This window comes from Dipodomys spectabilis, unplaced genomic scaffold, assembly GCF_019054845.1.
Source record: "Dipodomys spectabilis isolate Male_0828 unplaced genomic scaffold, ASM1905484v1 ptg000495l, whole genome shotgun sequence".
In the NCBI taxonomy this organism is placed as follows: Eukaryota; Metazoa; Chordata; class Mammalia; order Rodentia; family Heteromyidae; genus Dipodomys; species Dipodomys spectabilis.
The window spans coordinates 954,017-966,428 of NW_024871172.1; the positions used below are offsets into that span (position 1 = coordinate 954,017).

General features: G+C 55.1%; 1 protein-coding gene and 1 pseudogene across 1 annotated transcript in view; one reads left to right on the forward strand and one right to left on the reverse strand.

Moving 5' to 3' along the window:
- The window catches only part of Zc3h3 (zinc finger CCCH-type containing 3), an 82,858-nt gene that overhangs the window by 7,919 nt on the left and 62,527 nt on the right, over positions 1 to 12,412 (forward strand). The gene's annotated exons all lie outside the window — the stretch shown is intronic.
- Positions 9,623 to 10,385, reverse strand: LOC122098862 (annotated as a pseudogene).

Below are 12,412 nucleotides of genomic sequence, written 5' to 3' on the forward strand. Positions count from 1 at the left end.
GGTGCCAGAATGGCAGACACACATGCACGCACACACACACAGTTGTTATTTTGTGTGTGTGTTGGTACTGGGACTTGTACTCGGCCTCTTGTTCTTACTTGGCCCTTCCCACTCAGAGCTGGCACTCTACTGCTCTACCACTGGAGCCATACCTCTCTTCCCGCTTTTTGCTGGTTAATTGGAGATAAGAGTCTCACAGACTTTGTGCCGGGGTTGGCTTCCAAAGTTGATCCTCAGATCTCAGCCTCCTAAGCGGCTAGGATGACAGGTGTGAGCCATTGGGGCCTGGCTAGGGTCCTCCTTTTAGCCATTCAGAGGTTGTGGGGATGTTGCCCTGTTTTTTGGCAGCCCTCCCCCTTCTCCTGCAGAGGGCCCGGCCAGCCCTGGGGGTGGGGGTGCCTCCTTGGCCTCCTGAGGGGGGGGCAGAGCAGGAGGCGGCCTCAGGCATGGGGGTCTAGCTGGTGCTCCTCCTCCAGCCAGGCTTTGCCCTGAGCGCTCACAGGTGTGCTGGGCACCTGCCACGTGCTGGCCCTTGTGCCTCTGTGTCCTCCAACGGCCCCTCCCATCTTGTGGAAGCCTGTGACTTCCTAGGCCCACCTTCTCTCTGGCCAGGCCTGGCCCTTAAAGTCCTGCTTCTCTCTCAGGGCCTCACCTCTCTGGCCAGATTACTCTGGCCCACCCTCTAAAGGCCCCGCCCCTCTCTGCCAGGCCCCTCCTCTCCCTGATTAGGCCTGCCCCTCTCTGCCAGGCCCCTCCTCTCCCTGATTAGGCCCTGCCCCTCTCTGCCAGGCCCCTCCTCTCCCTGATTAGGCCTGCCCCTCTCTGCCAGGCCCCTCCTCTCCCTGATTAGGCCTGCCCCTCTCTGCCAGGCCCCTCCTCTCCCTGATTAGGCCTGCCCCTCTCTGCCAGGCCCCTCCTCTCCCTGATTAGGCCTGCCCCTCTCTGCCAGGCCCCTCCTCTCCCTGATTAGGCCCGCCCCTCTCTGCCAGGCCCCTCCTCTCCTTGATTAGGCCCTGCCCCTCTCTGCCAGGCCCCTCCTCTCCCTGATTAGGCCCGCCCCTCTCTGCCAGGCCCCTCCTCTCCCTGATTAGGCCCTGCCTTCCTGGGCCTCACTGTGGCAGAGCTGTGTGCTTGTCCACTTGTCAGTGCTGTTCCTCTGCGAGGCCACTCTTCTGTCAGGTGTTGGCTTGTTGCCCTGTTCACGTCTGTTGGGTGTCTGTCAGCCTCCCAGCTTCTCTCTTCTCGGGTTACCTTCAGGCTGCCCCTCACACCTTGGACAGTCCTACGTACTGCCTCATCTCTTCTTCCCCCTCTTCTTAAAAAGGGTTTGAACTCGGCCTTGTACTTGCCTGGCTAGCTTGCTTGTCTGGAGCTCTACCACTTGAGTCTTAACCCTTATCCCCCACTGTTTGCTTTTTGTTTTTTTTTTCTGTCAGTCATGGGGCCTGAACTCTGGGTCTGGGCGCTGTCCCTCAGCTCTTCAGCTCAAGGCTAGCGCTCTACCACTTGAGCCATAGCACCACTTCTGGCTTTTTCTGCTTATGTGGTGCTGAGAAATCGAATCCAGGGCCTCAGGCATGCAAGGCAAGCACTCTACCACTGAGCCACCTTTCCAGCCCTATTTATTTATCTATTTTTTGTCAGTCATGGGGCTTGAGCTCTGGGCCTGGGCGCTGTCCCTCAGCTCTTCAGCTCAAGGGCAGGGCTCTACCACTTGAGCCACAGCACCACTTCTGGCTTTTTCTGCTTATGTGGTGCTGAGAAATTGAACTCAGGGCTTCATTCGTGCAAGGCAAGCATTCTCCCACTGAGCCACCTTCCCAGCCCTTGCTGTTTTTTTTGAGATGGAGTCTCACAGGCTTCAAACTGCCACTGAGCCACTGGTGCCTGCCTGCCTGCCTGCTCCCCTCTCTTCCTCCCTACCTTCCTTTTTTCTTCCACCTGATAGTACTGGGGTTTGAACTCAGGGCCTCACATTTGCTATGCAGGCACTGTACCACTTGAGCCATGCCTCTAGCCCCTGCCTTATTTTTGCTGTGTCTCGCGCGCGTGTACTCTTGTATTAGGAAGTTATGGTGGTGAGGGCTCTGTCTCACCCCTGGCATCTGTCTGATCCTGGCACACCCATGTGAGCCTCTCAGTGCCAGACAGCAGCCTCCCACTGCCCACTGGAGGAGGGCCCGTGGGGCAGGGCACGCACAGAGTGCTGCAGTTCTGTCTCCACGAGTGTTGAGAGCCAGTCCTGGGCCTCACCACAGAGCTCCTGATGGTGCAAGCTGCACTGTGCCGGGAGCCTGGCCCTGTCTGACTCCTGCGGTGGCCCGTGCGTGGGCGGTGCATGGGGGGCACCACTCACCCAGGAGGCTTGAGGCCGCACACGGTCCAGGATGGTTAGCGTGTCAGCAAGTGGCCTAGGAAGAGAAGAGGCTGAGAGCTGGTATGTTGCTCCTGCTCCTTGCCAGGTGGGCACAGTGGGCAGAACACCCCCTCCCGCCCTGGGCTGTAGGTGACAGGCCACTGTGTCTCACCCCGTGTCAGTCGCCAGGGGCCTTGGGATGGCTGGTTGCTGAGGGGCGCCAGCCAGGTGCGCCTGAGCTCAGCCTCGGGGCCAGTCCTCTGGCAGGTCCTGTGCTGGACAGCTTCCTGGGAGCTCGCTGCCAGTGCGGCGCCGCACGTGCTCACGCCCAGGCCGGTGGTGCAGAGGCTCAGGAGTGCCGCCTGGTGAGACTCACTGTCCCTGCCTGGGGCAGGCCTGGGCTCGGCAGGGGCGCGTGCAGTCCTGCGGGATGGGAGGTGGCCGTGCCTGGTCCTGAGGCGCCGTGGGCAGTGCGCTGACAGGAGGGGCTCGGGCTGGATGCCATCCTTTCCGGTTGGGCGCCTGGTGTGGGGCCTGGAGCCTGGCTGGAGGGTGAGCACGCAGCAGCCCTGCCCTCATGGCTCGGTACCGGGAACTGCGCCCTGTGTTCACTTCTTACCTGTCAGGGTTGGGTCTGGACTTGGTGCGCAGGTGGAGCGGGGATGGGGTGGTAGTGGTGGGGGTGGGGGGTGGGGAGGAGGGGGGTCCTCAGGTATGGCGGCCAGCGTGGCATGCCCACACCCTGCCCTGCGTGCTGCTGGTGCTGCCGCACGGGAGCCCCGCCCAGAGCCCCGGGGCTTCCATGCATCACCGCTCCTGCCCGTAGCTGGCTGTTCGATTTCACTCCGGTGAGCACCGTTCGTTCGGGGTGTGAGAGCAGTTAAATCAGGAGTCCTGCTTTCGTAAGGGAAAAGCAAAGTGCTGAGTTAGGCTCTGGGAAAGGCAGCCGCAGCGATCCTCGGTCTTGCATAAATTAGCGGGCACGCTGGAGGCCTCCGATTTTACGTTTGTCATGGCTGTGCTAATGAATTATTCCGCAAGAACTGGCGTGGGAGTGCACGCGTGTGCTGTTCATGGCGAGGGCCCAGCCTTGCCGGGCCTGCACGATTCCTGGCTTGAGAGGTGGCCCGAGTCTGCTCCTCTAGGCGCTCTGGGTCCCCTGGCCCGGGGCAGTTGGCCTCCTCCATTGTCAGAGGACCTGAGATGGTCCTCTGGTCACTGGTGTTCCCAAGGAATGACACGTGTCCCATGCGCCTCGGCAGCCTGGGTTGGGCTGGCTGAGACTGTTGGGAGTCCAGGCCTGACGCAGGAGCTGGGCTCTAGGGTGCAGGCTGTGTGCAGCCACCACGGGGCATGCCGCCGGGGCTCGGGGTGCCCAGGGCTGCTGCAGAGGCCACGGCCCATGGCCTGTGTTCCTTCCACTCTGCCACCCCTGGCACCTCCCTGTGGCCATGCATGGACATGTACGCACTGTTCCTCTGCTTGCTTCCCAGCACTGCCCTTCACCAGCAGGACGTTCTTATCTGGGAAGTGTGTGAGGCTGTGCCGGCTTGGTGGGGGCCGCGTGGTGCGAAGGCTGGTGCCAGTGCGGCTCCAGGTGCCTTTGTGGTCCTGGGAATTGGTCTGCCTCAGGCCTGGGCCCCTCTTCCCTGCAGGGCTGTAGCTTCCCCTCTCCATCTTCTCCCTCTGGAACCCTTGCTGAGGACCCCTCGCGGAGCTGTGGTCCCGCCATGCCAGGCCCACTGTGGTCAGGCCCCAGGCGGATGTGGTGTCAGCCGGGGGACTCGGTTCCGCGTGGTTCCCGTGCGCAGGGCTGCTCATCTTCCTGCTCCTCCCTCTCGCTGCCAGCCCGGCCGGGCCCGGCACTGATGACCATGTCGTGGCCCAGGGACCATCTGGCGGCCTCTCGTGTGGGAGGTGGCCCTTGGCTGGACGGGCCGTCCTGAGGGCCAGACGGTGCAAGGGTGTTGGCAGCAGCAGGTCACGCTGGCTGTCCTGAGTGAGGGGCGCTGTCGCTGTGCAGGGGTGGGGTGGAGGGGTGGGTGAGCGGGAGCATGGTCCCGGCCACTTGCACGGGGGGGGGGGGGGAGGGGGGAGAGGGGGGAGGAGGAGGGGGGAGAGGGGGGAGGGTCTGCCATCCAGTGCAAGGCGGTTGTCCTCAGGCTGTCCTCACTGAATGCTGGGAAGGCTCCCGCAGTGCTGCGCTGCGCTCCTGGTCCCTCTGCTGCCCAGGTGGGGGGCAGGGGGGGGCAGGTGTTGGGGGATGTCACAGGGGGTGTTGTGGGGAGGGGGCGGTGTCAAGGGGGCGGGTGTCGTGGAGGGGGTAGTGTCGTGGGGGGGGCGGGTGTCACGGGGGGTGTCGTGGGGGGGCGGTTGTCACGGGGGTATCATGGGGGGGTGGGCGTCTCTCCCCAGGGGTTCTCACAGGTGCTGTGCCTCTGCTCTCAGGGCCTCTGCGTCTCTGGGCGGCGGCTGAGGGAGGAGCCAGCCATCCCACGGGTGCTCTGTGTGGGTGGCTGGGGCAGTGCCGTGCTGGGGAAGCTCTCCTGTCCAGTCTGCCTGCAAGCCGCAGCCCTCTGCGCCCCTCAGCGTGCTGGGGCACCTCCCAGGTCCGCTGTCCCAGATGGGCCACCCCCCAGAGCCAGGGCTGTGCTCGTGGCGGGGAGTCCTTCCTGTGGAGGAGCGCTGGGGACGGGAAGGCCAGCGGGCTGGCACAGGGGCACAGTGTCAAGAGAGGGCAGGTTTCCTCTTGCTCCTTTGCCAAGCTGCTCTCCTTCGGAGATTTGTCCCCAGGTGGTGGGACCTGGCCCGGCCCCCTGTGGTGCAGGGCATGGAGGGAAAGGGTTTGGGGTCCCAGGATCTCCCCATGCTGCAGGGCGAGGACCAGGCTGACTGACGGTGTGGGGGCTGGGGACACCCGGGAGGCGTCGCCTCCAAGTCTCAGTCTGCTGTCTGGGGAGGGGCAGGCAGAGCTGTGCCGGCATGGAGTCTGAGTTGCTGTCACTGCTTCGGGTGTGCGCAGCCCCTGCTGGAGCCTGTGCTGAGGCGAGCTGCGCCACACTTTTGAGACTCAGCCTGGCCTGAGTGCCCAGCTGTCTAGACTGTCCCTCCCCCTGCCCTATGCCCTCAACTCAGGATGGGGTAGGATGGGGTAGAGGGCTGTCCTTGCAGCCATTGGGGTGGGCACGCTTGAAAAGCAACTCTGGGCATGCCCTCGGGTCTTTCCCCTTTGGGCCTGGGTCTCCTTTCTCCTTTCCTTTAAAAGGGAAGCGGGTCCAGGTCTGGTTGGGGCTGGTTTTCTGCTTCTGCCTGAGGTTGCTATCCCATGCCCGTCCTACTGTCTCCCTGATATGGTGCTGTTCTCCGGGCGTGGGACAGACAGACGCACGCTCTGGGCATCAGGGCTGCTGGCCAGGCCTGAGTGGCCTTGGCTGTCAGGGGAGTGAGGATGGGTTGTGCGTGATGTGCCTGAGGGACCTCAGGCAGGGGTGGGGGTGGGAGAGGCTCCTGTGAACCCCAGGTGCCATGGAGCTAGAGCAAGCATGGAGCTGGACAGATGCTCTGATGATGTGTCTGAAATGCGTAGTTTAAGGTTATAAACTTTCCTCTAGGTGTAGCTTTAGCTGTGTTCTGCAAGTTAATTGTTTCTGCTTTCTTCCAAAAGATTTTCAAATTTCCATGAAGTTTCTTCTCTGACTCACAAGTTATGTAAGGAGGAGATTTTGAGGTTATTTTAACTGATTAATTCTGTATGTGCAGCCTGATTCCAAACCTTTGATATTTGCCTAGACTTACCTATGGTCAACTTGTGATGGTTTTTCAGTCCGTTGTGTGTGCGTTTGGAAAGGACGTGATTTCCAGCTCGGGGTGTGGAGGTGTGAAGTAAGTGGTGTTAATTGTGCTGCAGACAGCTTTTGTATGTCGTCCAGCTCCTGAGGGAGGAGACAAGTGGCCTTCTGCAGCGTGGCTGGCGTGTGTTAGACGCTCCCGTGTGTCAGTCTGCCATTTAATATCCAGGTCGTTTTGCTGGTGCAAACCAATTTGAAATTGTATCTCTCCGGAGCAGAAATGTCCTCTCTGTCTTTAGTAATGCTTGTACTCTGTTGTCACATTTAAGTTTCGTGGTTGACATTTGTAGTATGTGGGCCTTTGAGGATAAATAGAAAACATAAAAATTTATATAGATGGATGTGTATATGACACATTTACTTTCAGCTTTTCTCCTATGTTCCTTTGATTTGTAGCATTTTATTGCTTTTGTTTTTGGCAGTACTGTGGTTTGAACTCAGGGCCTTGTGCTTGCTAGGGACGTGCTCTATGACTTGAACCATGTCCCCAGTCCTTTTTGCTTTTAGTTAATTTTCAGCTAGGGTCTTGCGTTTTCTCCTGGGCTTACCTCAGAACACATTCCTACCATAGCCTTCGGAGTCGTCGGTGCATGCCTCTGTACCTGCCTTACTAATGGAGATGTCCAGGACAGCCTAGAACTACGATTCTCCCCATTGCGACCGACCGCCTGTGTACCTGGGGTTACACGTGCACCCCTGCACCCGGCCCAAATACTTGGTTTTTAAATGTAGCCTAAAAAGATCTTAGCATATTTAGTCCTTTTATTCAGGTATGTTTGTTTTTTTTTTCTTTCTTTGTTTCTGTTTAAGTGGAGATAATGTTTCTTGGGGATGGGTGCTGGTGGCTCACTCAGGAGGCTGAGACCTGAGGATTATGGTTTGAAGCCAGCCCAGGCAGGAAAAGTCTGTGAGACTCTTTGTCTCCAATTAGCCACCAAGAAAAGTTAGAAGTAAAGCCTGGCGCTGGTGGCTCAGGCTTGTAATCCTAGCTACTCAGGAGGCTGAGATCTGAGGATCACAGTTCAAAGCTAGCCTGGGCAGGAACGTCCGTGAGACTCTTATTTCCAATAAACCACTCAGAAAACCAGAAGTGGCACTGTGGCTCAAGAGGTAGAGTGCTCGCCTTGAGCTGAAGAGCACAGGGACAGCGCCCAGGCCCAGAGTTCAAGCCCCACGACAGACTAAAAAAAAAATTACTTCTTGGGGGTTGGAGGTGTGACTCAGTTGGTGGCGTGCTAGCCAGCGAGTGAAAGTGCTGGAAGACACTAAGTTTGAGTTCCAGTCTTGGACTTTAGAAAAGAAAAAGAAAACAATTTATTGGATTTATCTGTCTGGGCTGGCTTCAAACCCTGATCCTCAGCTCTCAGTTTCCTGAGTAGCTAGGATTACAGGCATGAGCTACCAGCACCTGGTTCTTCAGTGTATTAATATACTTGGGCTTAGATTTGCTATTTAAAAAATTACTTGATTTTTATTTTGTGCTGGTAGTGGAATTTGAACTCAGGGCTGGGCACTGTCCCTTCACTTTTTGCACAAGACTGGAACCTACTGATTTTGAGCCACAGCTCCACCTCAGGCTTTTTGTTTGGTTAATTGGGGATAAAAGTGTCAGAAACGTTCCTGCCCAACCTGCGCCTCAGATCTCAACCTCGCAAGTAGCTAGGGTTACAGGCACCCAGCCACTCCTGTATGCTTTTAGTGGTTTCCCTACAGCTATATGGTGTACCCATCACTGTAGATACAACTGTGGATATAAGCTTGCATGTGAGCATGCTGTGGATAATAGAAGTGTAGAGGGCTTCTTCCTCGTGTCACATGTTAGAGCTGTCATGATTTAAACTATGTATGTATGTATATGTATGTGTGTATTTTATTTATTTTCTTGGTACTGATATTGGGGCTTGAACTCAGGGTCTGGGTGCTGTCTTAGCTTTTTGCTTAAGGCTAGCTCTCTACTACTTGAGCCACAGCACTACTTCTCACTTTCTGGGTGGTTAATTGGAGATAAGAGTTTCACTGACTTTCTTTCCTGGGCTGTCTTTGAACAATGATCCTCAGATCTCAGCCTCCTGAGTAGCTAGGATTATAGGTGTGAGCCACTGGGCCTGGCTGTCTCTATAATTCAGATATCATAAGACAGTTATACATGATCATAAGATAATTATACACTAGACATTTACTTACACTTGCATATTTAGTCCTCCGTTTCTCTTTTTTGTGCTGGTATCAGAGCTTAAACTAAGGGCCTTGTGTTCTTACTTGGCTTTTTCATTCCTAGCCCTACCACTTTAGCCATGCCTCCAGTCTGGCATTTTGCTGATTAATTGGAGATAGGCGTCTCATGGACTTTTCTACCTAGGTTGGGTTTGAACTACAGTCTTCAGATCTCAGCCACCTGAGTAGCTAGGATGACAGGCATGAGCCACCATTGCCCGGCCTTTTATTTCTCTTGATTCCTTTCTCTGCTTATACCTAGAGGAAAAAATACTTTTTTTTTTTTTTTTTTTTAAGTTATCAGATAGTGCTGTTTATTATTTCACACCAACATGGAGGCCAAAGCCACACTCTTGTTAAACACCTCCCTTCCTCCCCCCTTTTCCTCCTCCAGGAAGATAGCCCAAACTTATCAAAACAACAGAACATAAGACATCACCATACTGTTCAAGCGGAAATAAAAACAAAGAGTGGACTCCACAAAATAAGACAGACACAAGCCAGGCGCTGGTGGCTCGCGCCTGTCATGCTAGCTACTCAGCAGGCTGAGATCTGAGGATCGCGGTTCAAAGCCAGCCCGGGCAGGAAAGTCTGTGAGACTCTTGTCTCCAATAAACCACTAGAAAACTGGAAGTGGTGCTCTGGCTCAAGTGGTAGAGCGCTTGCCTTGAGTTGAAGAGCTTGAGGGACAGCACCCAGGTCCAGAGTTCAAGCCCCACGACCGACAAAAACAACAACAAAAAGACAGACACAAGACACAACAGCTCTGCTGCCTTCCATGACCCTTGAGAAAGCCGTCATGATTGTGGCCAGCGTAGATACAGGGACCAAGGACAAGGAAGGCTCAGGATAGCCACTGCTTTCAGCCAGGCCACGTCTTCGGGCTCTGCTGCAGGAGCCAGGGCTGCTGGGTTTCTGGTCCAGGCCACTGGCTGGATGTGCTTTTCATGGCGGAAGTGGGGGGCAGGCAATGCCACAAGCACCTCCCTTTATTTCCGAGGGATATGACGGGTTAGAATCCCTGAAAGCTTCCCGTGTCGCCAGGTGAGAAACCAGGCAAACATGCTGTGCCCCTCAGGGAGCGGTCCTTCACCGGGCAGCAAGACATGCTGTGCCCCTCAGGGAGCGGTCCTTCACCGGGCAGTCACGGCCCCCGGGGACGGGCACACATGTTCATATGCATAAAGTCCCACAGCCATTGTTGTCACCAGGAAGCTGAAGGCCAGGACCCATCAGTGCCCCCGTCGGAGGGGTGGTGTCTGGGAGACTCTGCAGCCATGGCGTCTTGCCCCTGCTGCTGGCTTGCTGGTGAGCCCAGGAGCTTGTCCTTTGAGTCCTGGGTCAGCAGTCCCTGCAGCGCCTCAAACAGCTGGATATTGAGTGGGAATGCGGTCTTGGCCTCTCCGATCCCTCTGCCTGGTCTTGGGGTCATCTCCAGCGTGTTCATGTGGGCATGGGAGAGCTGCTTGAACTTGGTGGCACTCTCCATGTTGGGGAAGTTGAAGAAGCCCAGGCCTTCAGAGCTAGGCAGGTCCAGGGCCTTCTGTGGATTTCCTTGAGGACCTGGCCCCCAGACAGGTCACCCCGGTAGCGGGTGTAGGCATGGGCTACCAGCAGCTCAGGCTGGGTGACCCCACCTTGTGGGGTCACTTCACATATGCTGTGTGGCCGGCGTGTTGGTCTCCTGCCAGCAGGGCCTGTACCAGAAGGCCATGTCCTGCTCCAGGGCGGCCTTGCGGCGCAGCTCTTCTGGAAGTAGATGGGGCGAAGACAGGCGAAGACCCCCCTCCAGAGCCGCGTAGGTGTGGTACAGGGGTACACCAGCTTAAAGCCCTCCGGGGTCCCCTGGCCCTTCTGAAAGTTCCTCATAAGTGCGGTATTCTCAGCCTGCATGTGCCCCTCCGTGGCGGCCTCCTTTGAGGCTTCCGCGGGCCCTGGGACGTGCTGTCTTGGTGCTGGTGCTCCATGGCTGAGCTGGGGGGTCAGTGGCGGTGGGCTGGCTACAGTGTGTGGCTCTACAGGGGACCGATGAGGTCTGGATCCCGTCCTCTGTCACCTGCCCAGTGGCTAGGAGTGTGAGGACGTAGTCAAAAAATACTTCTTAAAAAGATTTCTTTCTGGGGCCGGGAAGGTGGCTCAGTGGTAGAGCACTTGCCTTGCATGCTCGAGGCCCTGGGTTTGATTCCTCAGCACCACATAAGAAAAAAGCCGGAAGTGGCGCTGTGGCTCAAGTGGTAGAGTGCTAGCCTTGAGCTGAAGAGCTGAGGGACAGCGCCCAGGCCCAGAGTTCAGGCCCCACGACTGGACCAAAAAAAAAAAAAAAAAAAGAAATGGGTGCTTTTTTTTTTTTTTTTGGTTGTGGGGCCTGAACTCTGGGCCTGGGCACTGTCCCTCAAAAAAAAAGAAAGAAATCTTTTTTTTTTTTTTTTTGGGGGGGGGGGGTCCGTTCGTGGGGCCTGAACTCTGGGCCTGGGCGCTGTCCCTCAGCTCTTCAGCTCAAGGCTAGCGCTCTACCACTTTGAGCCACAGCGCGACTTCTGGCTTTTTTCTTTTTGCTTATGTGGTGCTGAGGAATGGAACCCAGGGCCTCAGCGCTCTACCACTGAGCCACCTTCCCAGCCCCTTAAAAAGATTTCTTAAATAATGCAGTTCTGTGGACCAGTGCCTCCAGTGTTGTACAATATCTTTATTTTTACCTTAGTTTCTGAAGGGTATTTTTGCTGGGTAACACGTTTTCGTGGCAGAGTGTTTGCCTGGTATCTGTGAGGCCCTGGGCTGATCCCCAGCACTGCAAAAAATAAAACAAACCAGTTTTAGAGTGGTTATTTTCTTTCTGTCCTTCCGTGATCTCATTCCCTTGCCTTCTGAGTTGGCCGCTGCTATGGAGAAATCAGCTGTCAGGACTTGAAAGTCACACATCTTTCTTTTCTCTCCGTGGTTGCGAAGATTTTTCTCCCTCTTTGGTTTTCAGCAGTTGTGCTATCACATGCTTAGGTGTGCTTTTAATTTATTCTGTCTAGCTTACTTGTCTGCTATTCTGCTCAATATAACTTGCCACTAAGTTCATCCCTTGACTTCAGCTAGTTTTTAAATTCTAAAATTTCTGTTTGTCTTTTTGTATAGTTTCTAAGTCTGCCAAAGTTTTCAATTTTGATTATTAAGCCTTTGAACATAATCCTTAGTGTGTGTATGTGTGTGTGTAGGTAGTGTGTGTGTGAGAGAGAGAGGATAGAAAGAGAAAGAGAGAGAGAGAGAGAGAGAGAGAGAGAGAGAAAGGCTCTCACTGTGCTAGTCTGAACTTCACGGTCCTCCTCGGCCTTCTGAGAGCTGGGGTCAAAGGCCCGTGCCGCCACACCTGGCCTCATCTAACCACCTCTTACAGCTGTCGTCTGGAGAGTAACCTGCTAGCCTTGTTATGTATTTTGTTGGTTTGTAGTGGTGTGGATTGATCCCAGGTTCTCACAGTATAAGGCAGTCCTCTCTGCCACTGAGCTACAGCCTTAACCCCAGTCCTTTTTGTTGTTTGTTCAAGCTTGGGCTTGAACTCTCGGCCTATCCCTTAGCTTCTTTTGCTCAAGGCTACCACTTGAGCCACAGTACCACCACTTCCAGCCTTTTCTGAGTAGTTTATTGCAGATAAGAGTCTCACGGACTTTCCTGCCCAGGCTGGCTTTGAACCATGCTCCTCAGATCTCAGCCTCCTGTTTTCTGAGGATAACAGGCATGAGCTATGTATGTCTGTTAGGTTTAGCTTCTCCGTAAGAGCCCAATACTACTTTTATTTTATTTTATTTTAATTTTTTATTGTAAAGATACTATACAGAGGGTTACAGTTACATGAACAACCAATACTACTTTTAAAGGACACTCAGTTATTAAGATCTGTTCATTGTTGTTTTTCCTCTTAATTTTGAATCAAATCTGGTTTACTTGTTTGGTTGTTTTGTGGAGTTGTATGTAAAGTTTTGGAGTCTGGGACTGGTAACGGGACCTG